Source organism: Arvicola amphibius, chromosome 3, assembly GCF_903992535.2.
Source record: "Arvicola amphibius chromosome 3, mArvAmp1.2, whole genome shotgun sequence".
Taxonomy (NCBI): domain Eukaryota; kingdom Metazoa; phylum Chordata; class Mammalia; order Rodentia; family Cricetidae; genus Arvicola; species Arvicola amphibius.
In genome coordinates this window covers 174615149-174642868 of record NC_052049.1, presented here as the reverse complement: position 1 = coordinate 174642868, position 27720 = coordinate 174615149, and the positions used below count along the sequence as shown (strand labels likewise).

Genomic DNA, 27720 nt, shown 5'->3' with positions numbered 1-27720 from the left:
CAAATATTCCCCATCTTTAAGGGTTTGTGCTGCCACAGATTTCTTTTTTCTTTTTGAGATGGTCATAACTCTTGGGGAGTGTGCCAGTTAGAGGAGAGCTCAAGGGCAAGTGAAATACTTGGAAAGGGTGTGTCGTGTTCAGGGCAACAGTGGCCATTACCCATTTCAGTTGCCTTTTTTGGTATTTGCTCTTTATTGCTGTGGATGTTTTTTTGTACCTAAATGTGGGTGTCTACAACAAACTTCCCATACAGAATTCTTTTTACTTATTGGTATATATGTTTTGGAACAGAACAGTGGAATTTTTATATATTTCTTTTTTTGTTTTGTGACAGGGTCTCATCATGCAGTCTGGCTGGGCTAGAACTCTATAGACCCTGCTGGCCTAAATTCTTAAACATTGATTAAAGCAGTGCACCATCACATTGGTCCTGAAATTTTTTTTTTCTTTTTTCTTTTTTTGGTTTTTCGAGACAGGGTTTCTCTGCAGCTCTTTTTAGAGCCTGTCCTGGAACTAGCTCTTGTAGACCAGGCTGGCCTCGAACTCACAGAGATCCGCCTGCCTCTGCCTCCTGAGTACTGGGATTAAAGGTGTGTGCCACCACCGCCCGGCTCAGTCCTGAAATTTTTAAAGAATTTTTGCTGGATAGTGGTTGTGAACTTCGTTCTTTAATCCCAGCACTCAGAAGGCAGACACAGGTGGATTTCTTGAATTTGAGGCCAGCCTAGTCTATAGAGTGTGTTCTAGGACAGCCAGGTATACACAGAGAAACTCTGTCTTGAAAAACAAAACAAGTTATTTTCTTAGGTTAGCATACATACTGTGCGTTTCAAAATAATGAGTTCTGAAGATATTCCTCCTTTGATTTTGCAAGTGTTCTGGTTATCTTCTGTTTTATCCCTGTAGCTGTGCTGGTAACATCTTCCCTTCAGGCATCCCAAATGCACATAGAGGATTGCTTAAGAAGATTCCAAAGTGGGGGTGCTGGAGAAATGGCTCAGCAGTTAAGAGTACATGCTGCTCTTTCAGAGCATCCAAGTTTGGTTTCTATCACTCACACAGTTGCTCACAGCTATCCAGAGCTTCAGTTCTAAAGGATCCAACTCCTGGCCTGTGCAGGCACCAGACATGTGGTACCGGCAAAACACCCCTACACATAAAATAAAAATTAAAATTAAGAAACAAACAGTGAAGATGATTCCAAGATTTTCTATGGTAGAAATGAAGTTCTGCATTGGTTGTCATAAATGCCTCTCTAACTACCTCGAGTTGGTCTCCCACTAGTGCGCATGTGTATTACTGGGGATTGAGCCCAAGGGCTTGAGCATGATAGGCAAGTGATTTTCCACTGTGCTAGATTGCAAACCTTTCTAAATTATATTTTGAGACAGGATCTTGATAAGTTCCCTAGTCTGGCTTCCAAGTCTCTCTACAGCCCAGGCTGACATAACTTAATTTACCTTGGTTATCCCAATTCTGGGTTACAGGGACTGGAGAGATGACTCTGTAGTTAGAGTTTTATACTGATTTTCCAGAAGACAGTTTGATTCCCAGTACCCACATCAGGAAGTTCAGAATCACTTGTAATTCCAGTTGCAGTGGATCCAATACCTTTAGTCTTCAGAGACATCTGCATTTATGTGTACATTCCTCTCATATAAGTTATTAAAAATAGAGTAAATCTTTAAATTTTAGGATTTCAGGTGTACTTATTCACCCCTGGTCTTTAGAAGAATTTTGCCAAGAAAAATAATAAAGAAAATAATAAAATTATGGGTTGGTTATTTTTATTTATTTTTTGTTTTGTTTTGTTTTTCTAGACAGGGTTTCCCTGTAGTTTCTAGAGCCTGTCCTGGAACTAGCTCTTGTAGACCAGGCTGGCCTTGAACTCAGAGATCCGCCTGCCTCTGCCTCCCGAGTGCTGGGATTAAAGGCGTGTGCCGCAACTGCATTTTTATTTGAAAATAATCAAATTCTAAATGGCATTTTAAAAATTTGGATATTAAGGGGGCTCGAGAGATGGCTCAGTGGTTAAGAGCACTGCCTGCTCTTCCAAAGGTCCTGAGTTCAATTCCCAGCAACCACATGGTGGCTCACAACCATCTGTAATGAGGTCTGGTGCCCTCTTCTGGCCTGCAGGCATACACACAGACAGAATGTCATATACATAATAAAAAAATAAATAAATAGATAGATAGATAAATAGATATTTTTAAAAAATTGGATATTAATTATAACCTTGGACATCAATCTTTTTGGATACTAATTTACTATGGAATATTTACATAAAATATTCTTTTCATCCCTATAAATGTTCTGTGTATATTCTCTTGTTTGAGCTGGGATATCATCTTTGTATCAAATATGCCAGCTCAGGTAGCCTTGCTAAATACAGTGTTTTACAGTAGAGTCCAGTCTACTGAGTACCTCTTGAGCAGGGCTAGATTCTGGGTTTAGGGAACAATAAAGTAGATTGTAAGTGTCTTACATTTTTAGATCTTTGAGCTGTGTTGGAAAGATTGAATTGCCTGAATGGGAAAATTCGGTAGGAGAGTAGAAGAGAAGCTCTTTATTAAAGATTTAAAAATAGAATTCATTAAAGTCACAAATAGATAACAGTAAGATTCCTGTCTCACCCTTTCCTGTTCTAGGTTTGTACTCCCAGCTATTGCTTCTGCTTACCTGCAAAAGATAATAGTATTTTGCCAGTAGGGTAAACAGTATTGAACTGCAGCCCTGAGTATGCCAGTCTGTGTAGCCCTGCAGCCCTGAGTATGCCAGTCTGTGTAGCCCTGCAGCCCTGAGTATGCCAGTCTACGTGATTTATCGATTGCACCTCAGGTTACCTTTCTCTTTTTCTTTTTTTTTCTTTCTTTCTTTCTTTTTCTTTTTTCTTTTCTTTTTTTTTTTTTTTTTTTTAAGAGGAGGGGATCCCTTATGATCTTAACAGCTTGAGAAGAAAATGACTTTCTTCCTGTTTAGGCCCCTGTTGCCCCAGGCTGCCAGTGCCCTTTCCCTCTGTGGTGTGAGGGGGTGGAGGAATGTTCTGGCCTACCCTCTTCCATCCTGTCATGGGGTTCCAGGGATAATAGGGTCTATTGTGGGCTGTGCCCAAGGAATGGCCCTCCTTCAGTGTCAGCCTTTCTGTGGCCTCTGTGTCTGAGGTGCTGTGGGGCTGGTTTCCCTATGCTGTATTGCTGTTGAGGAGGGTTCTGAAAATGATGCTTATACTTTGTCCCTGGCTCTGCTCTCAAATATTTTGTTGTGCCTTGCCCATGCTAAGCAGTCGTGTTACCACTGTATTACATCTCCAGCGCCATGTATCTTGATTGACATCCCTTTTTTAATTTTGTTTTTTGAAACAGGGTCTCCCTACATAGCCCTGGCTGCCCGGGAATATACTATGCAGACCGGGCTGGCTTAGAACTCACAGAGATGTACTTGTCTCTGTCTCCTGAGTTCTGGGATTAAAGGCCTATGCTACCACACCCTGCTTTTTTGGGGGGTGGGTCGCAGTTTGAGACAGGGTTTTTCTGTGTAGCCCTGGTTGTCCTGAAACTTGCTCTTGTAGACCAGGCTGGCCTTGAACTCACAGAGATCCGCCTGCCTCTGCCTCCTGAGTACTGGGATTAAAGGTGTGTGCCACCACTGCCCGGCAACACCCTGAATTTTGATAAACATTCTTGTGAACTCTTTGTGGGTCTGAGCCTTACAGCAGATCTGAGGCCATATTTTGGAGAAACATGCCAGCTATTTCCAAGGGTGGTTGAGTGTGTAATCATAGGAGGTTGGGCCCTCCCCCTGGGCCTTTCACAGATGTGTTTCAGTTGATGTATTTGTGGATGAAATTGCATATCTAAATATATTATTTTGATTTATATTGATGCTAAAACTCACTGAAGATGTTAAATGTTAGACTATGGTTCTCTAGAGAGGTAGGCAAGAGGTCTTTAACAAAAATCTTTTTTTTTTTTTTCTGATTTGATGCTGGAGGGAGATTGAACCCAGAACTGTATACATGTTAATTAAGAATGTACCCTACCACTGAGATACACCCTTAGCCCCAGATTTCTTTAAAGAACAGATTTGTGGAGACTGAAGAGATGGCTGTTTGGTTAAGAGCACAGGCTGCTCCTCCAGAGGATCTGGGTTTAATTCCTAGTACCCAAATGGCAGTTCATAACTGCCTGTAACTCCAGTTTCAGGGGATCCAATACCTTCATACAGACATCCATGCAGGCGAAACACAAATGGACATGAATAAGGATAAATTACTAAAATAACTATGTGTCTTGAGCTAGGTTAACACAGTAATTTTGGGGAGAAAAAAATAGATTTGTGCCGGGCATGATGGCTCACACCTTCAATCTCAGCACTTGTGGGGCAGAGACAGGCGGGTCTCAGTGATTTCGAGGCCAGCTTGGTTTACAAAGTAAGTTCTAGGACAACCAGGGCTGTTACACAGAGAAATCCTGTCTCATAAAACCAAAACTAGGTTTGTTTTGGTTATGGATGTTTTTTCTCTGAGATCAGCTTTCTTTCTTTCTTTCTTTCTTTCTTTCTTTCTTTCTTTCTTTCTTTCTTTCTTTCTTCCTTTCTTCCTTCCTTCCTTCCTTTCTTTCTTTCTTTCTTTCTTTCTTTCTTTCAAAAAAATATTTATTTATTTATTATGTATACAACATTCCTTTTATGTATGGCTGCAGGCCAGAAGAGGGCACCAGATCTCATTACAGATGGTTGTGAGCCACTGTGTGGTTGTTGGGAATTGAACTCAGGACCTTTGGAAGAGCAGGCAATGCTCTTAACCTCTGAGCCATCTCTCCAGCCCCCGAGATCAGCTTTCTTGACCCTGGTGAGCCACTGTGTCCCTGGGGAAAATATGAAGTTCTCTCTCTCTCTCTCTCTCTCTCTCTCTCTCTCTCTCTCTCTCTCTTTTTCTTTCTTTCTGTCTCTGTCTCTCTTTCTTTCTAGGATTATTGGGTTCATACAGAGAGGTAGATGTGTAACCTGTTGTGCTTTATTGGGTTCTATGAAGGGTAGATGAACATGTAGGATAGGAGGCAGAGGGAGAGGCTGAAGGCTTTGCTCTGATTGCAGGTACCTGGTGAGGCTTTGGAATGGTCCATCTTGATCTTCTGAGTAAAAGATTCCACTCTCTACTTCCTGGTATTGCTCCTCTGCCTCCCTAGTGTCTCTTCCCTCCATTCCTTTCCTCCCCTTTTCTTCCTTTTGTAAAATACTAGGCAAGTGTTTAACCAATGACGTAATATCCTCAGGCTGTTCTACTCCAACTCAACCTGTTCTATCCTCTGCCTGAGCAGAATGTTGTTTCTTTCTCTGTTTTAGGATTCAAAGTACCATATAATTTTTGCCAAATGAAGGAATAAAACATATGTACCCTGCTGAGTTAAGTTTGCAAATGCTGGCACTTGTTATAAGAAGGGGTTTGAAGAGAGAAATCTATATAGGGCTTGGTGATACTGTGGTGTTGTCTTGACTTCTCAGATTAGGTCTGAGAAACTGTTGCTGTTGAGTAAGACAGGCAAGATTCTTGGTATGAGCATCATGATGTTGGACAGTGATAGCAGGACCTTCAGCAGAGAAACCTGGATTTGAGGAGGAAATCCTCCCTAATGTGACTTTACGCAAGGGCTTTAGTTTCTTTCTCTTTCTTTTCTTTTTTTTTCCCCCCCAAGACAGGGTTTTCCTGTGTAGCCCTGGCTGTCCTGGGAACTCACTCAGTAGGGTGATCTGAATGGTGCCTCTGGCCTGGTCTGATAATTAGTACTTGTTATCTGCCCACTTTATTTTGGTATAAATTATGAGTTTGATATCTAGTAAAAAAGATGAAGAAATGACTCAGTGCTTAAGAGCAGTTACTGCTTTTTTTTTTTTTTTTTTTGGTTTTTCGAGACAAGGTTTCTCTGTAGTTTTGGTGCCTATAGACCAGGCTGGCCTTGAACTCACAGATATGCCTGCCTCTGAGATTAAAGGCATGTGCCATCACCGCCTGGCTGAGCAGTTACTACTGCTTTAAGAGAGGGAGGACCTGGGTTGGATTCCCAGCACCCACACGATGTTGACTGTAATTTTGTTCTAGCAATCCAAAACCATTCTCAGAACTTATCAGCAAGCATGCATGTGGTACACATACATGTAGGCCAACACTCACACACATAAAATCTTTTTTCTTTTATTTTCTTTTATTGTTGTTATTATTGCTATTTGTTTTGTTTTGTGTTTTTTTTTTTAATTTTATTTTTTGGTTTATCAAGATAGAGTTTCTCTGTGTCCTGGCTCCCTGGAACTTAATATGTAGACCAGTCTTGTCTAGAACTTATAGAGATCCATCTACCTCTGTTTCTTGAGTGCTGGTAAGAAAGGCATGCACTACCACCCCAGCCCTAAAATAAATAATAAATAAGGATGTGTCTATCCCCCCCCCCCCCCCCCAAGACAGGGTTTCTCTGTGTAGCAGCCCTAGCTGTCCTGGAGCTAGTGCTGGGATTAAAGGCCTGCGCCACCACCACCCAGCTGTTAGTCTTTTTGAGACAGGATTTCTCTGTGTAACAGTCCTAGCTCTTTTGGAACTTGTTTTGTAGATTAGTCTGGCCCTGCACTCACTGAGCTCCACTGCCTCTGCCTCCCAAGTGCTGGTATCAAAGGTGTGAACCACCACTGCCCCCTCCAGTAAATACATTGTGAGGAAAAAGGAAACAAACAGGGCCTGGAGAGTTGGTCAGTGGTTAAGAGAGCTTGCTGCAGCCCGGCGGTGGTGGGACATGCCTGGGGTAGGAGGAAGAGCCAATGGCCTCTGTGTACTTATGGAAATCACAGTATGTACCATATGTTCATCTCTCCAAAGACACAGTGGCTGAGGGTCAGGAACAGAAATGATTAAGGGACAGGGTAGCTTTATCTCATATCCAGAATACATCCATATTCAGAACAGCCTGTTTTTAAGAAACCAGTGACAAGAGGTATATCTAAGTGATAGAGTATGTGCTTAATTAGCATGAACATAGTCCCCAAGTCCCTAGTTTAATGCCAATCCCCAAACCAAAATGAACCCTGAGTGGAAGGAAGTATATTTCTACCATGGGCACTGCAATACAGACTGCTTGCTTTTGTGGAGTGATAATCCTGGTAGTTTTATTTCAGATTTGGATCTATGGTAGGAGAAAGCAAGACACCTAGTGGTAAACCTGGTGATATCCATATTTCTTAGCTAGCTTGCAGATAGACACCTGTGCATCCTAATGTGTTCTCATGCAGAGAGATACCACACCAGTGGGTGACTGGGTTAAGATTATTTATTTATTTATTATGTATACAATATTCTGTCTGTGTGTATGCCTTCAGGCCAGAAGAGGGCACCAGACCTCATTACAGATGGTTGTGAGCCACCATGTGTTTGCTGGGAATTGAACTCAGGACCTTTGGAAGAGCAGGCAATGCTCTTAACCTCTGAGCCATCTCTCCAGCCCCAGATTATTTATATTTCGTATATATTTTTTTATTTTGAAACAGAATCTAACTGTGTAGCCCAAGCTGGCCTTGAGCCTACAACATGCTTCATCTACCTTAAGTGCTGTTAGTTGTTTTTGGAGACAGTGTTTCTTTTGTAGATCACATTGGCCAAAACACAGAATCTTCCTGCTTTGTTCTTGTACATGTTGGGGGTTATTGGTGTGGGCTTCTGTGCTCAGTTGCAAGTATTTTTTTTAGAGATTTTATTTATTATGTATACAACATTCTGCCTTGATGTATGCCCGCACACCAGAGGAGGGCGCCAGATCTCAGTACAGATGGTTGTGAGCCACCATGTGGTTGCTGGGAATTGAACTCAGGACCTCTGGAAGAGTAGCCAGTGCTCTTAACCTCTGAGCCATCTCTCCAGCCCCAGTTGCAAGTATTTTTACATTAATTTTTTGACATTTATGTGTGTGTATATGTGTGTGTACATGGTAGGTGTGTAGAGCTCAGAGGATAACTTATAAAATTTTTTTTTTTCATCATGTAGGTTCTGGGGATTAAGGTGAAGTTGTGTGAAGCATCTTTACTAGCTGGTCCCGAAAATATTTTTTAATTTAATTTAATTTTATTTAATTAATTCATTACTTGAAAATTTTTTTAGATTATTTTATGTATATGAGTGTTTTGTCTGCTTGTATATTTGTGTGCCATGCCTGGTGCCAGGGCAGGTCAGAAGAGGGTTTCAGATCTTCTGGGACTGGAGTAACAGAAGGTTGTGAGCAGCTCTGTGGGTGTTGCGAATTAAACCTGGGTCTTCTGCAAGTGCAACAAATGTTGCTAACCTCTGTACCATTTCCCAGTCCCTGAATATACTGTTTCATTTACTATATTGTCCTCAACAATGTGCTTAGGCAGCAAGGATGGATCTGGTGGTGGGTGACACAAATTTGGGCTCTCCTTGTCCTTAGGCAAAAGGAAGAAATAAAGACAACAATTTTTCTTAGATGATATTTTTCAGAAGACTAGAATGGTCGTGGGATGTGTTCTGTCTCTGACAAGTGACTTCAGACAGTCTGTATGTGTGTTTCTGATTTCTGTAGTATCAAGTAGGTTAGAGGGCTAGGCCCATCCCAGAGTTTCGGGAAAGGGCCTTGCAGAGCTGACAGGCTGTAGTCTAGATTATTTTCAAAGCCAAGTTCACATTTTGGGACATAGCGATGTGTCTGTGGCCTGTAAAGCTTTTCCCTGTTTCTGATATGGGCTCAGGCAGTAGTGGAAACATTCCAAGGACTGACTGGAGTGGATTGCAGTAGCCTCTCAGTTTGGTCATGGTTTGGATAAGGGGAGGCAGGGGTGTGGAGGATAATTTGAAAAATGGTAGAAAGAGATGGAAGCCAGATCAGAAAACAAACATTGTTGAGAGGAGGGAAGAAAAGGTAACTCACAGTGAATGGAAGAGCTTTGCTTGTTTGCTGTGTTCATTCCTAGACACTTGGAGGAATTAGATTGCTAGAAGGATCTGTTGGGACAGTGAGAATACTGTGGGGCCAGGTGGGCTAGCAATGGGACTCAAAAATGGCTGCAGAGACATTGATCAGCCTTGAGTTGGTAGAATTATGACAGAATGGGTAGAGCTGGTTCATAAATGGAAAATGAGGCAGTGAAGTTAGACTGGCCCATTGTTGAGGAATGGTGCTGTCTAACAGGTAGTACTATTGTGCTTTTTCAAGAAAGCAGGTTGAAATGTTTTGTGTTGATAGAGTTGGGAAGACATACAGTGAAAGAGAGATAAATAATAATTTTTTTAAGATTTATTTTTATTATTTTAAATTTTGTGTGTGTGTTATTAGGTACTTGGTATGGCAAAAGCCAGAAGGGTCAGATCCTCTGGAGATGGAGTTAGAAGCAGTTGTAAGCTGCCTGATGTGGATGCTGGGAATTCAATTTAGGTCCTCTAGAAGATCAGTACATGCTCTTAATCCCTGAGACATCTCGCTTACCTGGTGGTCTAGTGGTTAGGATTCAGCACTCTTCTCACCATGGTCTGGGTTCAGTTCCTGGTCAGGGAACCAGTGTTGTAATAAAAAAAAAAAAGTGGCTCTAGAGATAAAGACACCATGCATTCAGGTGGAGGGGTTTTTATTAAGGGAATGGGAGAGGGGAGACAGGCCTCTGGGGCAGGAGCAGCAGAAGAGAAGAGAGGGCAAGAAGGAGGGGAGACAGGCAGAAGCAGACAGATGGGAGATGGGCAGGCCCTTTTAAAAGGGAAGTAGTGAATGTGCACAGCGGAGCTCTTAGTGGTTGCAGCTGAGGACCCAAGGGCAGGCCAGTGCAGATGCCTGAATACTAACAGTCTCCTTAGCACCTGAGAATTTGTGTTTGCTTTCGTGCACATGCCATAGTGTTTGTGTGGAGATGAGAAAACAACTAGGGGAGTTGATTCTCTTTCCACTGTGTGGATTCTGAGGATTGAATTCTAGTTGTTAGGCTTGGCAGCAAGCACCTTTACCCACTGAGTCATTTTGCTGACTTGACACATGAACTTTTGGTCATCCAATTAATGAAACAAAAACCTTTACCCTTTCCTGGAAGCCAATTAAGATATAGATAAAGGATCCAGGTAGTTGGTTATGGTCACAGTATCATCTTGATAGCCAATAGCTGTTGGAGAGTAGGGTTAATCACCTGAGCTAGTGACTACTGGTGTATCTCTAATGGTGAACTCGACAGACCTGATTGTCTGAGAGGCTACCTGGCTTGGCTATCTTTCATGTGCTGCTTGGGAGACTAAAAGTTTTTCTGGGCTGGTTTTATGTTTACTTCATCTTGTGTTTCATCGACTACTTGTTGTGTAGGTATGTGTGCACAAATGTGTGGAAGCTGGAGGACAGCTTGTGGGATCTATTCTGTCATTCCAGTAGGTGGGTCCCAGAGATCAAATCTAGGTCATCAATCTTGGCTGCAAGCACCTTTGCTAATTGATGAGTCTTTTGCTTGCTTGTAGCTAGTGCTTGGTACTCACAGAGGTCAGAAGAGGATATCAAATAAATCCCTTGGAATTGGAGTTATGGACAGTTACCAGCTTCTATATGGATGCTGGGAACTGAACCCAGGTGATCTGCAAAAATAACAAGTGCTCTTGACTACTAACCATCTCTTCAGCCTCATGTTTTGTTTTTAAGAATTACTTATTTATTATATATACAGTATTCTGCCTGCATGTTGTGAACCACCATGTGGTTGCTGGGAATTGAACTCAGGATCCCTGGAAGAGCAGCTCTTAACCACTGAGCCATCTCCAGCACCAGTCTCATGTTTTGTTTTTTGAGGCTGGGTCTCTCTGTATATGTAGAAGGAGCGGTGGGCTGCGTTCCTGCCACCTGGATCCCAGCTGCCTGGCTAGCTTATGCCTGAAATAATTACACGGAAACTGTATTCTTTTAAACACTGCCTGGCCCATTAGTTTCAGCCTCTTATTGGCTAATTCTCACATCTTGCTTAACCCATTTCTAATAATCTGTGTAGTACCACGAAGTGGTGGCTTACCAGGAAAGATTCAGCATGTCTGACCTGGTGGCGGGCTTCCTGGCGTCTGACCCAGGGAGGAGAGGAATGGTGATTGCCTCACTTCCCTCTTCCTCCCAGCATTCTTTTCTGTCTACTCCACCCACCTAAGGGCTGGCCTATCAAATGGCCAAGGCAGTTTCTTTATTAACCAATGAAATCAACATAAAACAGAAGACCCTCCCACATCATGTATAACAGAGGCTAATTTTAAGGTTGTGATCCTCTCTGCACCTCTGAGTTGGGATTATGGGTAAGTACCATCATGTGTGTTGTGTAGACCTGGCTGTTCTGGAACCCACAGAAATCCACCTATCTCTGCTTCTTAAAGGTGCTTAGATTGAAGACATGTGCCACCACACCTGATTAAAAATTAGTTCTGAAATGATGCATTTTTAGGCATTGTAGTTTAATTTTATCTGCTTTTTAATTGGTTATATTTTAAAGTCTCTCTAATCTATAGTTTTCTCCTCTTTTTTTTTTTTTTTTTGCTCTGCTGAAGAACTTGAGCCTGAAGAATTATGTTGCAGGGGGTAACTGCTTGTTCTTCCCAGCCGCCCGGCTAACTTAGCCCCGAAATAACCACACAGAAATTGTATTAATTAAATAACTGCTTGGCCCATTAGCTCTAACTTCTTATTGGCTAACTCTTACAACTTAATTTAACCCATCTACATTAATATGTGGCTTACTGGCAAGATTCTAACCGGCCTCTGTCTCAGGTGGAGGATCCATGGCTTCTTTGACTCTGCCCTTCTTCCTTCCAGCATTCAGTTCTATTTTTCCCTCCTACCTAAGTTCTGCCCTATCAAAAGGCCAAGACAGTTTCTTTATTCATTAACCAATGAAAGCAACACACAAGCAGAAGGAACTCCTACATCAGGGTTACAATCCAGATTTAAGAGATTGTGCCTCAGAGTAATTTCTCTGTGTATTTCTGTGGGCCGGCAGCTGGACACTGCACCTTTAGTAAGGCAGGAAGGGCATATAATTGTGTCTTTTCCTGTGGCACTTTTTTGCTGTGTCCAGAACACGGCTTGTGTGGAGGGATATGGAGCCAGAGCAGAGCCAGTCCTACTTAGCACGGGTGCGTCAAATGTTGCAAGAGGAACATTTTGAATGCCTTTTGTGGTTGATTCACGGGGCTGGGTCATCTTATAGAACACTGTCCCCACCTTAAGGGCGCTACTCTGTAGAAGATGCTGCGGGCTGCGTTCCTGCATGACTCCCGCACGACTAGCTTTACACCCGAAATAATTACACGGAAACTGTATTCATTTAAACACTGCTTGGCCCATTAGTTCCTCTTATTGGCTAACTCTCACATCTTGATTAACCCATTTCTAATAATCTGTGTAGCACCAAGAAGTGGTGGCTTACCAGGAAAGATCTTAACCTGCTTCTATCTCAGAGAGGAGAGCCATGGCAACTGCCTGAGGCGTCTGCATGACTCTGCTTTCTTTCTCCCACAATTCTGTTCTGTCTACTCCGCCTACCTAATTTTCTGTCCTATTAAAGAGCCAAGGCAGTTTGTTTGTTTGTTTGTTTATTATACAATATTTTGTCTGTGTGTGAGCCTGCAGGCCAGAAGAGGGCACCAGACCCCATTACAGATGGTTATGAGCCACCGTGTGGTTGCTGGGAATTGAACTAGCAGGCAATGCTCTTAACCTCTGAGCTATCTCTCCAGCCCTCAAGGCAGTTTCTTTATTAACCAATGAAAGTAACACATAGACAGATGACCCTCCTCCATCACTTCCCACTTTTCTTCATGTTCTTTTTTTACTTAACTCTGAGCTTCCCTGATTGTCATTTTCTGTTTCTAGTCTCATCTCTTCGGCTGTCTTTTCTCCCGTTCTCCTTTTGTTTGGTGCCTGAGTGGGTAAAGTCTGAGGATAGGATACAGGTTTTTTTTACTCAGGTGCTCATCACATGGGGGACTGTGGAAGTCTCTGTATCTTGTCTGTTAAATGAGGGACTGATTTTTATGTTATCTTAAAGATTTTCATTTTATAAACCTTTTCTGAATCTTAAGGCTATTTTAGAGGGCTTTCCTATTTCTTCATGTAGGAGATAGTTTTATCTGTAAGGAAATGGAGAAATGAGAACAGCCAGAATTCAATGTCTGCTTATATTTACTCCCTCAACTAGGTGGGCGGCAGTCTCTGTGGGAAGATGATCATGGCTTTATTTGCTAGTCTGAACATCTAGCGATAGAAGCTTGCCTCACAGACTGGATACCTATCATGTATCTGTGCTATCTTTATTTTACAGTTAATTTACACTTTTAAAATTTCATTATTTTACACTTAAATAATTACATTTTTTATTGTATGTATGTCTGTGTATGCTGATCCATCTTGCCAGCTACGTTTGTAGTTTTGAATTTAAGTAAATTCAGGTTTAATGTATATCATAGGTAGCTCAGGCTTAAGGTTTTTTTTTTTTTTTTTTTTTTTTTTGTTTTTGTTTTTGTTTTAGTTTTTTGTCATTTAAGATAGGTTCTTACTACCTAGCCCTGGCTGGCTATTAACTTGCTCTGTAGACCAGACTGTTTTGAACTCACAGAGATCTGCTGGCCTCAACTTCCCAAGTGCTAGGATTAAAGGCATGTATTACACTAGTACTCCCTGATTTAGTGGAGCTAGACTACCTGCCTGCTACAGGTTTGATGGAGTCCTTTATTGCTTTGGTAAATTCTCAGCACTTTCTGTTTTCATGGTTTTAACCTAAGTTTTCTGAAGACTGCCCTTCAGGGAGAAGAATGTAAAGAATTTCAGTTAGGGAGGTTTTGGCTGTGTTGGAAAAAGGGCTGGAGAGGCTGCTGGGTACTGCTGATTAGCCCTCTGTAGGAGTGGGTGTGAGGTTGCCAGTGCAGATAAGGTCACAAGGTGAGTGAATCTTCTGTATTGAAACTAAATCGCCATGATTTGATTAGGTCAGACCTACTCAAAAGGCAGGAGTCAGGTGCTGATGTTCTCTGGCTTTTTGGTTGGTAGCAAAAATTCTAAGAGGGGAGACCCTGCCCTTATCTCAGGTGGGAAGATAGCTTCCCCACTCTCAATTTATATAAAAACAACAATAAAAAACCCAGCCCAGAGACTTATTTCATTCTGTAGCCTTTGAAAATTTATTCATTAATGAAATTTCACCAGATCTGTATAACCTAGTAGTAGTTGATTTTATTGATGCCACTGTTTTTTTTTAAATAAGCATAATTAATTTACAGGTAACAATACGAATAAATTGTACATGTGAACATGATATATTTTTGTGCTTTGATGGTGGGAATGTCAAAACTATTTTGAGCACCAGCTTCTTGGGTTAATTGCTCATGTACTAAAGTTACGCGGATCAGAAGGAAAGCCCAGGAGTGGAAATGGACTAGTAGATACTTCTGTGTGTCCTGGCCTAAGACAGAAGGTTCTTTCCCAGTGTTCCACACTCTGGAGTGTGCAGTTTTCTGGGAAAGCTAGCGTCTCACAGTCTTGTAGAGCTTACCTGTCATTTGGAGGTCAGCACACAATAGACTTAGAAGTTTGGAAAGGCTTTAGTAAAGGGGGCTGTTTTGTAGAGCAAATGAGACTACAGTATGAAGAGTAGATGTGAGAGCCCAGAAGCAGTCTCTGGCCTTTCTCTTCTGTGCCTGTTGCTCATGCTCTGAGCTCGGGGTTGTTCTGGGGTCGGGCTGTGAGGCTTCTCAGTTTCTCAGGCTGACTTGGAGGATACAACACAGGGAAGCAAACCCAGAAGCAAAGAGCACCACAGAAATGTTATTGTTTGGAGTAATTAATCAGCTCATAATTCTCCATAGGAATTTTCCTTTGAGGAAGTCAAGTTTGACTAGAAAAACAGTTCCATGTTTTGATTCATTAGTTGTCTGGAAACTGACCCTCCCATAGTCTTAGAACTAGCTAACTATTTCAGACCCATTACTCCCAGCCTGAATTTATGGTACTTTTTTATGGTACATGCTTTTTAATTAAGCAGTAGGAGAAGGGCCAACTTCTTTCTCAAGCTATTCAACTTGCTCCATTTTTTTCTCTCCTTTTTCTCATGTTTTTCTTCTTTTATCAACTTAAATCTTTAGGTTGGAATATGAATTGAAAGACATTTTGTCAGAATCTGTCAGTCCCATATCTAGGGTTTTTATCTTCAGGTATCTTTGTAGAAGAATGCAAGAACGTGTATGTTCTTGAAAAAAAAAAAAACATGTGCAAGGTGCTTAAATACTTGAATTTGTGTACATATTGCTGGAGCAAGTGAGGAAGTGATAATTATCTGGGTTTCTGTATGCAGTGTTTGCATACACGCAAAGGAATAGTTATGAAGTATATGACTGAGCTTTGAGAATGATAGTAAAAGCCAGGCAAGGCGGCATATGCCTTTAATACCAGTAATCAGAGGCAGAGATCTCCTAGTTTGAGGCCAGCCTGGTCTACATAGTAAGACTTAAAAAAGAAAAAAAAAAACCTAAAACAAAAAGATTTAAAAAAGCCGGTTTGGTCTTCTTCTCTTGTAATCCCACTATATGGGACATTCAGGCAAAAGGATTCCTGAGAACTTGAGGCTAGCCTGGGACCCTGTCTCAAAAAAATGATGTACAAAAAGAGACGTACTTGTTATGTGTGGAGACTGCACTTCAGATGTGGAGGCTGACTGCATAAACCTAGCCCACCCTTAGCTTTGTCCAGGAAAGGAAACCTGTGTTTTGTTTGTTTTTTTTTTTTTTTTTTTTTTTTTTTTTTGAGACAGGATTTCCCTGGTTGTCCTGGAACTCACTTTGTAGATCAAGCTGGCCTCAAACTCAGAGATCCTCCAACCCTCTGCCTCTCAAATGCTGGAATTAAAGGCGTGTGCCATCACACCTAGTTTATGATTAGTTTTTTCAATAATTGATTTTATGTTTGTTTGGCTGTATTGTCTGCATTTGTATCTGTGTACCATGTGCATGCCTGTAGAGACCAGAAGATAGTATAGATTTCTCAGGAAATGGAGTTACTTATAGTTGTTAGCTTCCATGGTTTGTCTTAGTCACTATTCTATTATTGTAAAGAGACACCATGACCAAGGCAACTCTTAGAAAGTAAAGCATTTAGTTGGGGGCTTGCTTGCAGTTTTGGAGGTTTAGTCTCCATAGTAGCATGCTGCATCCTGAGAGTAGGCAGAGAGAGGGAGAGAGAAGCATGGCTGGCCTGTCATACTTCCTCCAATAAGGCAACCCCCCAATCCTTCTAATCCTTTCTAATAGTGCTATTCTGTAGTGACTAAGAATTCAAATAGTATAAACCTATAGAGGCCATATTTACTCAGATTACCACATTGGGCACTGGGAAACCAACCTGGATTTTTCTGGAAGCAGCAGTTATTCTTTACTGCTGAGCCATCTTTCCAGTCCCATTTGTGTGCATTTGGGGATCAGTTCTCTCCTATTGTATGGGTTCCAGGTATTAAGGTCATCAGGCTTGGTGTCTGGCTTCTTTACCCACTGAGCCATCTCAGTGACTTCATTCTCTCTTATCTATGTGTACTTTTTTTCTGAACCACTTGTGAGTAAATGGGAGACATGCCTCTTTATTCCTAAGTACCTAATTGCATATTTTCTAAGAATGAGAATAGTGTTTTCTGTTAGCTGCACATAGCAGTTAAAGTCAGGAAATAATAACTTTTAAATAGTTTGGGACAAGGCTTTGTTATGTATCCTAGCCCTGTCTCAACCTCATATGTGTCGGTATTACAGAGATATATCACTATACCTAAATTATTTTTAAAATTTTGTTTTTGTGTGTGCATGTGTGTGTGTGTGCATGTGTATTCAGGTCCTCATGGAAGCCACATGGATCCTCGAGCTGGAGTTGCCCACAGTTGTGAATCTACTTACATAGGTGCAGGGAACTGAATTCTGATCTTTTTTTTTTGTTGTTGTTGTTTTTTTTTTTTTCCAAGACAGGGTTTCTCTGTAGCTTTGGAGCCTGTCCTGGAACTAGCTCTTGTAGACCAGACTGGCCTCGAACTCACAGAGATCCGCCTGCCTCCGCCTCCTGAGTGCTGGGATTAAAGGCGTGCGCCACCACCACCCGGCTTGTTGTTGTTTTTTTGAGACAGGGTTTTTCTATAGTTTTGTAGCTTGTTCTGGAACTAGCTCTTATAGGCCAGGCTGGCCTCAAATCACCTGCCTCTGCCTCCTGAGTGCTAGAATTAAAGGTGTGCGCCACTACTGCCTGGCTTCGTTTATACATTTATTATGTATGTGTGTTTGTACATATATCGTGACATGCATGTGGGGATACAATTCTTTTTGAGGTAGGTACCAGTATTATGTGTCTCACCTGTACTTTCACTGTGTCATCATTAGATTATCTGAACAGAACAGATCTGGCTACTGCTGTGACTATTCTGATAATTCTGTGAAAAAAGAAAGGAGTTATGGCTGGGCGGTGTTGGTGCACGCCTTTAATCCCAGCACTTGGGAGGCTAAGGCAGGCAGATCTCTGTGAGTTCGAGGTCCAGCCTGGGCTACAAGAGCTAGTTCCAGGACAGGCTCCAAAGCTACAGAGAAACCTTGTCTCGAAACCCCCGCACCCCCCCCCCCCAAAAAAAAAAAAGAAAGAAAAAGAAAGAAGTTAGATAATGGTGAACCCTATTGGGTAGGTTTTCTGAGGAAGCAGCATTTAGGAGACTGAAATCTACATGGGTAAGGGACAAGTTTAGGATTACAAACAACTACTTAACAGATGCTGTAGCAGTTGAGCTGCTGGGCCCGTGTGATATCAGTGGTGGCTCTAGCAAGTCTGCCTCCTGCTGTGGAGCTTAGTTCTTTTTTTTTTTTTTTTTTTTTTTTTTTTTTTTTTTTTTTTAAATATTTATTTATTTATTCTGTCTGTGTGTATGTCTGCAGGCCAGAAGAGGGCACCAGACCTCATTACAGATGGTTGTGAGCCACCATGTGGTTGCCGGGAATTGAACTCAGGACCTTTGGAAGAGCAGGCAATGCTCTTAACCACTGAGCCATCTCTCCAGCCCGGAGCTTAGTTCTTAATGTTATATAGGAGACATTAGCTGTTCAGCAGGTGGCTAGGAGGATATCTTGGGTCTCATGCCAGTCTTAATGTCACATCCAGAACATAATATTCCTCATTGTAGTTGTTGAGTGCAGGGTGAGCCAGTCTTTGGAACAAGGTGTGGAGCACTTAGTCTACACAGGTGCCAGATGAATGGCTGATCTGCCACTCTCGATCTATTCTGACAGTGGCCCTGTGATGTTTAGAATAATGAGAAAGCTGGCTTAGGCAGTAACTTCAGGTATTTGAATCTAGGCTACTAAATCTTGGTGGAACAAGGGTCTTGATTGCTGCCCTAAGGAAAGGCTGTATAGTCAGAGAGGTAGAAGGAAGACTCAATATCCAAAAGGGGGCTTGGTTGTTTGTCCTTCAGAGGTAGAGTCTTACTCTGTTTTAGTTACTTTTCTTTTGCTGTGAAGAGACACCATGACCAAGGCAACTTATAGAAGAAAGCATTTAATTGGGGGCTTGCTTACAGTTTCAGAGGTTGAATCCATTGCCATCATGTCAGAGAGCAAGGCATCAGGCAGGTGCACATGGCAATGGAACAGTAGCTGAGAGTTTACATCTGATACACAGGCAGGGGGCAGTGAACAAGATTGGGTCTTGTGAGCTTTTGAAACCTCAGATCCCACCCTTTCAGTTTAAACATCCGTTAACAAGGCCACACCTCCTAATCTTCCTCAAACAGTTCTGATCATTCAAATATATAAGCATAAAGGGAATACTCTCATTTAAAATGCCATACACTCTAGTCCAGTGAACCTCATTCTTACAGTGCCTTTGCTTTTAAAATGATGGTATTAAGTATGTCACTACTTCTAGCATTATGAGGAAGAGTAATTTTTTTCTTTTTTTTTTTTTTTTTTCTTTCGTTTCTTTCTTTTTTTTTTTTTTTTCCGAGACAGGGTTTCCCTGTAGTTTCTAGAGTCTGTCCTGGAACTAGCTCTTGTAGACCAGGCTGGCCTCGAACTCAGAGATCCGCCTGCCTCTGCCTCCCGAGTGCTGGGATTAAAGGCATGCGCCACCACTGCCCGGCTAGGAAGAGTAATTTTTGTCTAATTATGCAGGCTAGTTTTTTTTTGTTTGCTTATTTGTTTTTGTTTTTTGTTATTTTTGTTGTCTCATTGTGTAACTTTGGCTGTCCTGGGCCAGGCTGGCCTTAAACTCATAGCAATATACCTGCTTTGGCCTCAGGAGTGCTGGGATTAAAGGTGTGCACCACTGTCCTCAGCTTGTTTTTGTTTTTAGAAGCTGTTATTTGGGGCTAGAGCAGTGGTTCTCAACCTTCCTGTGACTGTTCCATACAGTTCCTCCTGTTGTGTTGGCCCCCAACTATAAAATTAGTTTTGTTGCTACTTTATAACTAATTTTGCTAGTTATGAACTGTAATGTAAATATCGGATATCAGGATATGTGAAAGGGCACCAGAACCAATGTCAGGCAACTTAAAACCACTTCTAACTCCAGCTCCAGGAGGATCCAGTGACACAAGCATGTATGGTACATACACATAGACACATAATTAAAAAACCTTAAAAAATTCAGGCTGACCTCAAACTTGGGATCCTTGTGTCCCAGCCTTCTGAGTGCTGCCATAACAGTGTCTGCTGTGTTTAGCTCCTCTGTGTTTCTTTAGTTTGTCCAGTTTGGATTTCTCAGTGCTCACTCGCTTGCTTGCTCTGTGGTTTCTGTCTACTTGTTTCTCTTTCTGAGGTCCTGTGTCTTTAAAGTAGGATTTCAACTGGTTGAGAGCTGTGACACCTAGTCAGAGCATCACAGTCTTGGGTGTGATCCTGGGAGCTGCTTATAAAGCCTCTGCCCGGCTGGTTCCACTGTGTGGCAGGTTTTAGAGTCTTGCTCTGAGCTTAGAAAAAGCTTTGTCCTTGGTTGAAGTAAGAGCTTAGCGGTGCTTGCTTGGTGACAGCATTTGCCCAGCACAAGGCATCTCTGCACCTCACCCCCACAGACAACAGCTAGTTCTACAAAAAACAAAAAAACAAAAAACAGAATAGAACATACTGTCCATTAGTTGAGTTTCTTGAAAGATGAATGCAACCTATTTTCTGATTCATGCACCTCCTAATGCCACCAAAACCACTCGTTTCTTTGGTGACTGTCCTCTTAAGACGAATGCTGATCTCCAACACAGGAAATGGAGAAACAAAGGAAAGGGGTGAATTTTGGTATGGAGCCCCATGAGGAAAAATGTTGGTATATATTCAGCCATCAACCAAACAGTTATTGAGCACTCACTTTGCAGAAAGACTGTTTTGTTGAAGGGCAGATGTTCTAGGAATGAGCACTCTAGGTGAAGTGGAGCCTAATTGTGTTGTAGGAACAGCTCTGACTGTATTCACTAAAGCTTGCTGTGGAGTGCTCATTATTCAGTGAATGGTAGTGATTCGGGATAGGAGAAATACGAATAGAGAAGTGAAGGAAAAGGGATCTTTCAGGAGAACCATGAAGGTTAGCCTTGAAGAAAAGTAGAGAACCCATGGTGCAGTGTTCTGAGTTGGGCAGAAATGTGATGGCCCTGCCTTCCTCCCTCCCTCTCTCCCTCCCTCCCTCCCAACTTCATCTTTTGTTTTGTTTTTGCTCTTTTGAGACAGGGTTTCTCTGTATAACCCTGACTGTCCTGGAACTCACCCTGTAGACCAGGCTGGTCTTGAACTTGCAGAGATCCATCTGCCTCTGTCTTCTGACTGCTGGGTTTAAAGGAGCATGCTACCACCTCCCGGATACCCTTTGTTTTTTAGAAGTGTTTTAATATCTCTTGTCTCACCTTTATTAAGTAAATTTGTATTACTGATTCAGAGACTTTGTGCCTAGCCTCTGTGCTTGTCCTGAGGCATCACACAGGTGGGGCATGAGTCATGAGAAAGTGATGAACACAGGCGCATATGAGTTCTATTTGAGTGCCGTCTTAGATGCTTTTGGAGTTTGGAGGCTTGTTGTTTGTGGCTCCATGATCATTGTCAAGTTTAATGTGTAGGGGCATTAAAGTATAACTCAGTGGTGAAACTTTTATGTAGTATAATGTGAGATCTGGGTTCAAACACCTGAAAACATCAGACAGAACAGAGAAACCAAACAACTAGCATTTGATAACTAATCAGTCTTTAAGAGCAAATTATGCTTATACTTGCTTTCTTTTACTGCTTAGCTCTTTTGTGTGTATACTCTTGGCAGAAGTCTCAAATGACTTTTTGAGGTATCTTTGTGGATTATTAATTTATTGAAGGAACTTAGTTTTTTTTTTTTTAAAAAAAAAAACCACTTGTCTGATCTTTTGGTAACTGGTAAATGTTTAGTTTCTTGTTTCAGAGGCGTCTGGCTTCCTCCTGCGTGTCTGTGGAATGTAACAGGTTGTGCTCTAAGGCTGACAGGAGTCTGGGCTCCTGTTTTCTTCTTTGACAAGAAAATCGGCTCTGAAGAAGCATTTTTTTTTTTTTTTTTTTTTTTTTTTTTTTTTTTTTTTTTTTTTTTTTTTTTTTGGTTTTTCGAAACAGGGTTTCTCTGTGGCTTTGGATCCTGTCCTGGAACTAGCTCTTGTAGACCAGGCTGGTCTCGAACTCACAGAGATCCGCGCATTTTTTTTTTTTTTAAAATAAAAGTGCTGGTCACATGTAGCCCAGGTTGGCTTCAATACTTAATATGTAGCAAAGGGTGACCTTGAACAGAATTCTGCCTTCATCTCCCATGCAGCATCAAACCTAGCTTCCTCCTGCCTTTAGTTTTTTCTCAAACACACACATACACACACAAACATACACACACACACACACACACACACACACAAATAAAATCTTCAGGATACCTGTGTGCTACACCTAAAAGCCAGTTGAAGTAGGCTTGGTGATACACACTTAGACTAAATATTTAGGCTAAAATAGGAGGTCAAGATAGGAAGATCAATTCTAGGCCAGCCTGGGTAAATTAGCAAGATTGTGTTTCAAAATAAAAATAAAATGGGGCTAAGGATGTAACTTAGCAAGAAAGTGCTTGCATGCCATATACAAGGCCCTAAGTTTGAGCTCTAGTACTCCATCCCAAAGCCAATTAAAGATTCAATTTGGAGTGCAGATAAAATACCCAGAGAATTAAGCTGGGCCTGGTAAGACTCTTATGTCCTGATTATGAGTCTCCATCCATGTCTAACAGTGACCCAGCTGAGACATTCAGAAGACTCCAAGACTATTTGGAAGAAGGGAACAGCACATACATCTCCCTCTTATGCCACAACAGATAGGGACACCTCTGAAAACTGTTCTGTAGTTGCCGCTGCAAACTAATTGGGGTGTGTGAATCACAGCTGTATCCTTTGATAGACAAATCCTGTGTATTTTCCATTCCTTTAGCATTTTTGAAGTGACTTTGTTGTTACTTTGTTTTGAGGCAGTCTCATTGTGTAGCCCTGGCTGACCTGGTGGAATTCACTGTGTGGACCTAGTGGGCCTCAAATTTAAGAGATTCATCTTTCTTTACCTCTGGAGCTCAGTGCTGAGATTAAAGGTATACATTGTTGCATTGAGCTGTCTTTTTTTTTTTCTTTGACAGGGTTTCTCTGTAGTTTTTGGAGCCTGTCCAGGTACTTGCTCTATGTTTGAGGTACCAGGCTGACCTCAAACTTACAGAGATTTGTCTGCCTCTGCCTCCCAAGTGCTGGGATTAAAGGTGTGTGCCACCACCATCCAGCTGTTGTTGCCTTGCGTTTTTAATTTTTGAATTCTAAAGTGCATGATTAGGTTTTTAATTACTAAAGTGCAGATTTTTCCCCTTTGTGCTAAGACTGCCTTAAGTGATTTTTAAATTTTATTTCATTTTATATATTATTTTAATGTTAACCTGGGTGTAAATCTAGTGTGGCCGACAGCAGCTAGAGGTCTTTTAGAACTTTAAGAAGGCTATCAGGTGGTGGTACTTTAATCTTGGCACTCCAGAAACAGAGGCAAGGCAGATCTGAGTTCAAGGCCAATCTGGTCTATAGTATAAATTCCAGGATAGCAAGGCTGCACAGAGAAACCCTGTCTCGAAGCATCCTCTCCCCCCAAAAACCCCGCGAAACCAAATAACAAAACAGAAAGAACTTTAAAGAGGAAAGCAGTTGGATGTTCACGTTAGTCATACTTGTGTTGCTGTGACAAATGCTTGAGAAAACAGTGAAAAGGAGTTGACTCACACCTTTAGAAGTCTCCGTCCGTGTTCCTTGCATAGGAGGCTGGAAAATCACTATAGGGAAAGAGCAGCAGCAGAGCAGTGGAAGAAGACCAGGAATGTGACCTATCCATTCAGAGCACACCCTCTAAACAGGCCCGCCTCCTTGTTTGTACTGCCTCCCAGTCATACCATCAGGGTATGAATTCAACAGTGGGTTAATTTTTGATCAGGTCTGAGCCCTCCTGATCTAATCACTTTCTTATACCCATCAGCTGACAACCAAACATCTGACACAGTGAGCCTTTGGGGATGTTTTAGGTTCAAGCCATAACAGTGTGTGGATCTTGCTTGGTATAGAAGTACCTACACTGAACACTTCTGTAGGTCTGTGCTATTGTTGGCTCCTAATAAGCTACACAGCATCTTCTACTGAGGAAGAAATATCAGTTTGAGAGCTGGCAGGACCTGACCTGGGAATCTTTGCCTTCTGCAGTTTACTAGAAGCTCTGCTGTTGGGTACTTTTCTAGGCTAGCCTGACTTTGAGGCCAGATGTCCTTCTTTTTGGCATTGGCCTGACCACCATTTCAACATCTAGCCATAGTGACAGAGTTTTGCAAAACAGGGTTCCCCAGAGTCTTTAAGACTGTTTTTGGCTGTTTTGTTCTGCCTTTTGGAAGTATGAACCTAATATAGAAAAGTTAGTGCTTATTCAGAAATTGCAGCCGTGATAAGACTGAAGCAAGTAAAAGAGCCAGTTAGATCAAACTGTTTGTGGATGGGGAGGAATTCCAGCAGGAAATTCCCTGGGCAAGTAGTTTTATTTGGTTGGTTTATAAACAAGATGTGTTGATCTGGCTGTTTCTGGCATGAAAAAATGTTTATGATCGTCACACTTTAAGAATGTTCAAAAAAGAAGGTAGCTCAAGCAGTTGTCATAGCTTTAAGCATTCATGGTTGAAGTATTTGTTTAAACAGTTGGTACTGTGGCATCTTAGAACTCTCAGTCACAGGGTCTGTGACATCCTTTTTGATGCTGAGGCATTGCCCTTCTGAGGTCCAAGCCTGTATCAGGACTACTGGAAGGGTCAAAGATCGCAGCTAATGGTTTGTGGGAGTGTGTGTTGGTATGTGGAGGAAGAATAGGGCAGTGATTTGGGAGTGATGGCCGTGCTGACATTTTATTTTGTCAGGTCTGTGTGATTAGTCAGTTAGGTCAGAAAAGCCAGTAACCAGAACAGTTTTCTAAATTCAGTTCATTGAAGCCAGGTTAGTATTCATTTAGAGTAGTGGCTTTTAGTTTTGTACTATAATGGGAGAAACGACCAAACAACCCAGGAAGTTTAGCTTTTAACTTGAAAATGAAGTCAAGTGGTCATTGCCGTTCTTCATAGCAGATCATTTGGGGAATGGAATGGAAGGGAAGCCCTTTTTCCTTTTGCAGACATCTGATGAGTTTTCCACCTGGCGTGTATACTGTCGGGGAGAGAGCAACATTAGAATCAACGTGGCCACAGTATTGCATTGGGCCTCCTCTTTCTTCTTTTCTCAGGGCAGTCTCATCTTCCAACCTTGACTCTCAACAGACATTGGTGATCTCGCCCTCTGTATAGTGCCACTCTGTATTGCGTTGAGGTGGGAGTTATTATAATTGGGTGGAGTTTGGAAAGCTAGATAGCAACTTTTAGTTTACAGTAAGCACCTACTTAGAAAAGTATGATCATGCATTGTTTCATGGTGAGGGTATAGGCTGAGAATGTGATAGTTATATGAATGTCATATGGAAACCTAGGTGATACATTTACATATAGTTTTGTTTTTTGTTTTTCCTAGCAGGCTGCTTCCTGAAGGGTCTCTAACAGGGCTGCTTTGTTTCACAGTTAACTTCCCCCCCTTCCAAGTAGGTCTTTGAACCTTTGACTTGTACAAGCTAAGCAAATGCTCTACCTAAGAGCTGTACCTCACTTCAGTTTTCCTTATTTGTAAGTAGGAGTCAGTTCTTCATATTAAAGTATAGTAAATTCATAAGCTAGTAAGTTTTTACTATTAAATATACTGTACTAGAAAAGAAAAACATTCTGCACTGTACATAATTGTATGTGCTCTGCTGCTATTTGATTAACAGCCCTATAGGTTTTACACCAGTGTCACCACAAACATTCAAATAGTGCCTTGTATTGTGGTAAGGCTTTAGGAAAATTTCAGCTTCACTATAATTTTATATTGCCACCATCATAGACATGCTCTAGAACATTGTTATGTGACTTGTGATTACCTAGTTAAATGGATTACCACTTATGTTTTGTGATTTGGTAATGCATATAAAATCTTAATTGAATAGTGTATGAAATTTAGTAAGACTGCTCAGTAATTGAAGCCTCGTACCTGTCCTACAGGGTAAGTAGTCAGCAAATGTGTGCTGAAGTGTTAATTGCTGTGTTGTCTTAAGATAATTGTAGTTTGCTTTAATTGGATTCTTAGATGTCACATGAGTTTGAAGGTTCATTCCAACTTACGTATACAAGTCTGGCCACCCACCTCTCACCTCCTCCCCCACCCCCACTACACCTCCTGCTCTGCCTGTTTCAGCCAAATGGATGATTAGACTTAGCTAGACAAATGTTCTACCACTGTGTTATATTCCCAGTCTTTTACATTTTACTTATTAATAATCCTGAAGTTGAGTCTTACTAAGTTGTCCGGGCAGGCCTTGACCGTGTATTCCACCTGTCTCAGCTTCTTGAGTAACTAGGACTATAGGCTTGGCTCTAAAACAAAACAACAAAACATTTATTCTGGAGATCTCACTCTATAGCTGAGGCTAGGCTTCAGTTCTTAGTAGGTCCCCTGCTTTAACCTCTTAAATGTTGGGATTGCAGGTATGGCTATAATCCCAAATGTTAATCCTACAAAAAACAAATCTTAATTGTTAAAAAAGGAGGAGGAGGAAGAAAGAAGAAAGAAGAAGCCAGACATAGTTGTACATGCTGTGGGGACAGGAGAATCAGGAGTTCAAGGCCAGCACCCACTAGATAGTGAGTTTAAGGCCAGCCTGAACATGATACCGTGGCTCCCAAGCAACAAAACAGGAAAGAAAGAACAAAAATACATGCCATAAAATTTACCATGTGAACAGTTTTTAAGTGTTGCCAGTTAGTAGTGAGTAATATTTAACCAGAGCATATGGAGTTTCATGGAGTGTTCAGTAAGCCTCTCACACAGGGTGTTAAAGATCAGCTTGGATTACAGACCATGGTCTAGTAAAGAATATCTGTTTAGTTTTGGACTTCGAACTGTATTTTTCTCCCTTTAAATCACGCTTGTACCTGTGTGTATTTATATACATGTTGAGGTCTTTTCTTCCTTTCTGTGATATTGGAAAGAAAACAAGCCACCATCAGCAGAAACCACTGCCCGTTGTAGGTTTCTTTGGTACCTGCGATAGTGAGGATTTACAAGAAATTCTTTAAGTGACAGGAGCTTTTAAAGCAGCTTTCCCTGTTGATAGACAAGACAGATGTGGTACTTATTGCTTAGAGGTAGCAATTTTCTCTCCCACATATTTTACCTTTTAGTCTCTGCTTATGTGACCATGGCTGCTTCTGATTGATTGGATCTGGATGTTCCTATTGCTTGTAATCTTCTCTTATCACAATCACTCCAGCTCCCCATGGCAAAGAAACCCCATCAGCTTCCTGAGCCAAGAGTAGTTCTAAGGTGAGACTAAAGTCTAAAGTGTCCTCCTTTATCTAATGTCACAGCGTACTGAAGGCCTTCCTGAAATGGGAGCTGAAAATCCGCCTGTCTTTTTCACATGGGGAGTCCAAATAAATAATTTCACACTATTGCTTTTTATTGTGTTCAGATACCGCTAGTCCTTTAGGCCGAACTGCTTTAAACTAATTAACTTTTCAGAGGTTTTGTATTAATGTTGAACTCACAGTACTGAATTTTACCTTCTGACTTTGTGGACCAAAAAAAAAAAAAAAAAAAAAAACCTTGTGTTTTCAAGACAGGATCTCTCTCTGTGTATCTGCTCTGGCTGTCCTGGAACTCACTTTGTAGATCAGACTGGTCTTGAACTCAGAGATCCACTTGCCTCTGCCTCCTGAGTGCTGGAATTAAAGGCACTGGGATTCATTCTTTTAAATGTGTTATAAAAAGAAAATTCCCATTTTAGTGACAAGAGTGATAGTAACAGTCTGACAGCTTAAGTATTGTTTTAAGGTAGCATACCTGTTGAGCTCCTGGGAGTTGACAGAATTGGCTGCCTTTGCCACATTTCATTTGGTTAATAATGAGTTGAATCTCACAACTTCTTTATTTCTAGAAAGTAAAAACTAATAACTGTTCTTTTAGGAGTATTTAGATTAAAGTAGATAGAAGTTTTATTAACAGTTTGGATTATTATGAGCTGAATATTCCATATGTGAGTTTACTTAGTGAACTTACTGGAGTGG

The 27720-nt window shown here is 41.4% G+C and overlaps 1 protein-coding gene across 6 annotated transcripts in view; it reads left to right on the top strand.

Annotated features, from left to right (window-relative positions):
• Window positions 1-27720, top strand: part of Dag1 (dystroglycan 1) — a 68043-nt gene that overhangs the window by 11685 nt on the left and 28638 nt on the right. The window lies entirely within an intron of this gene.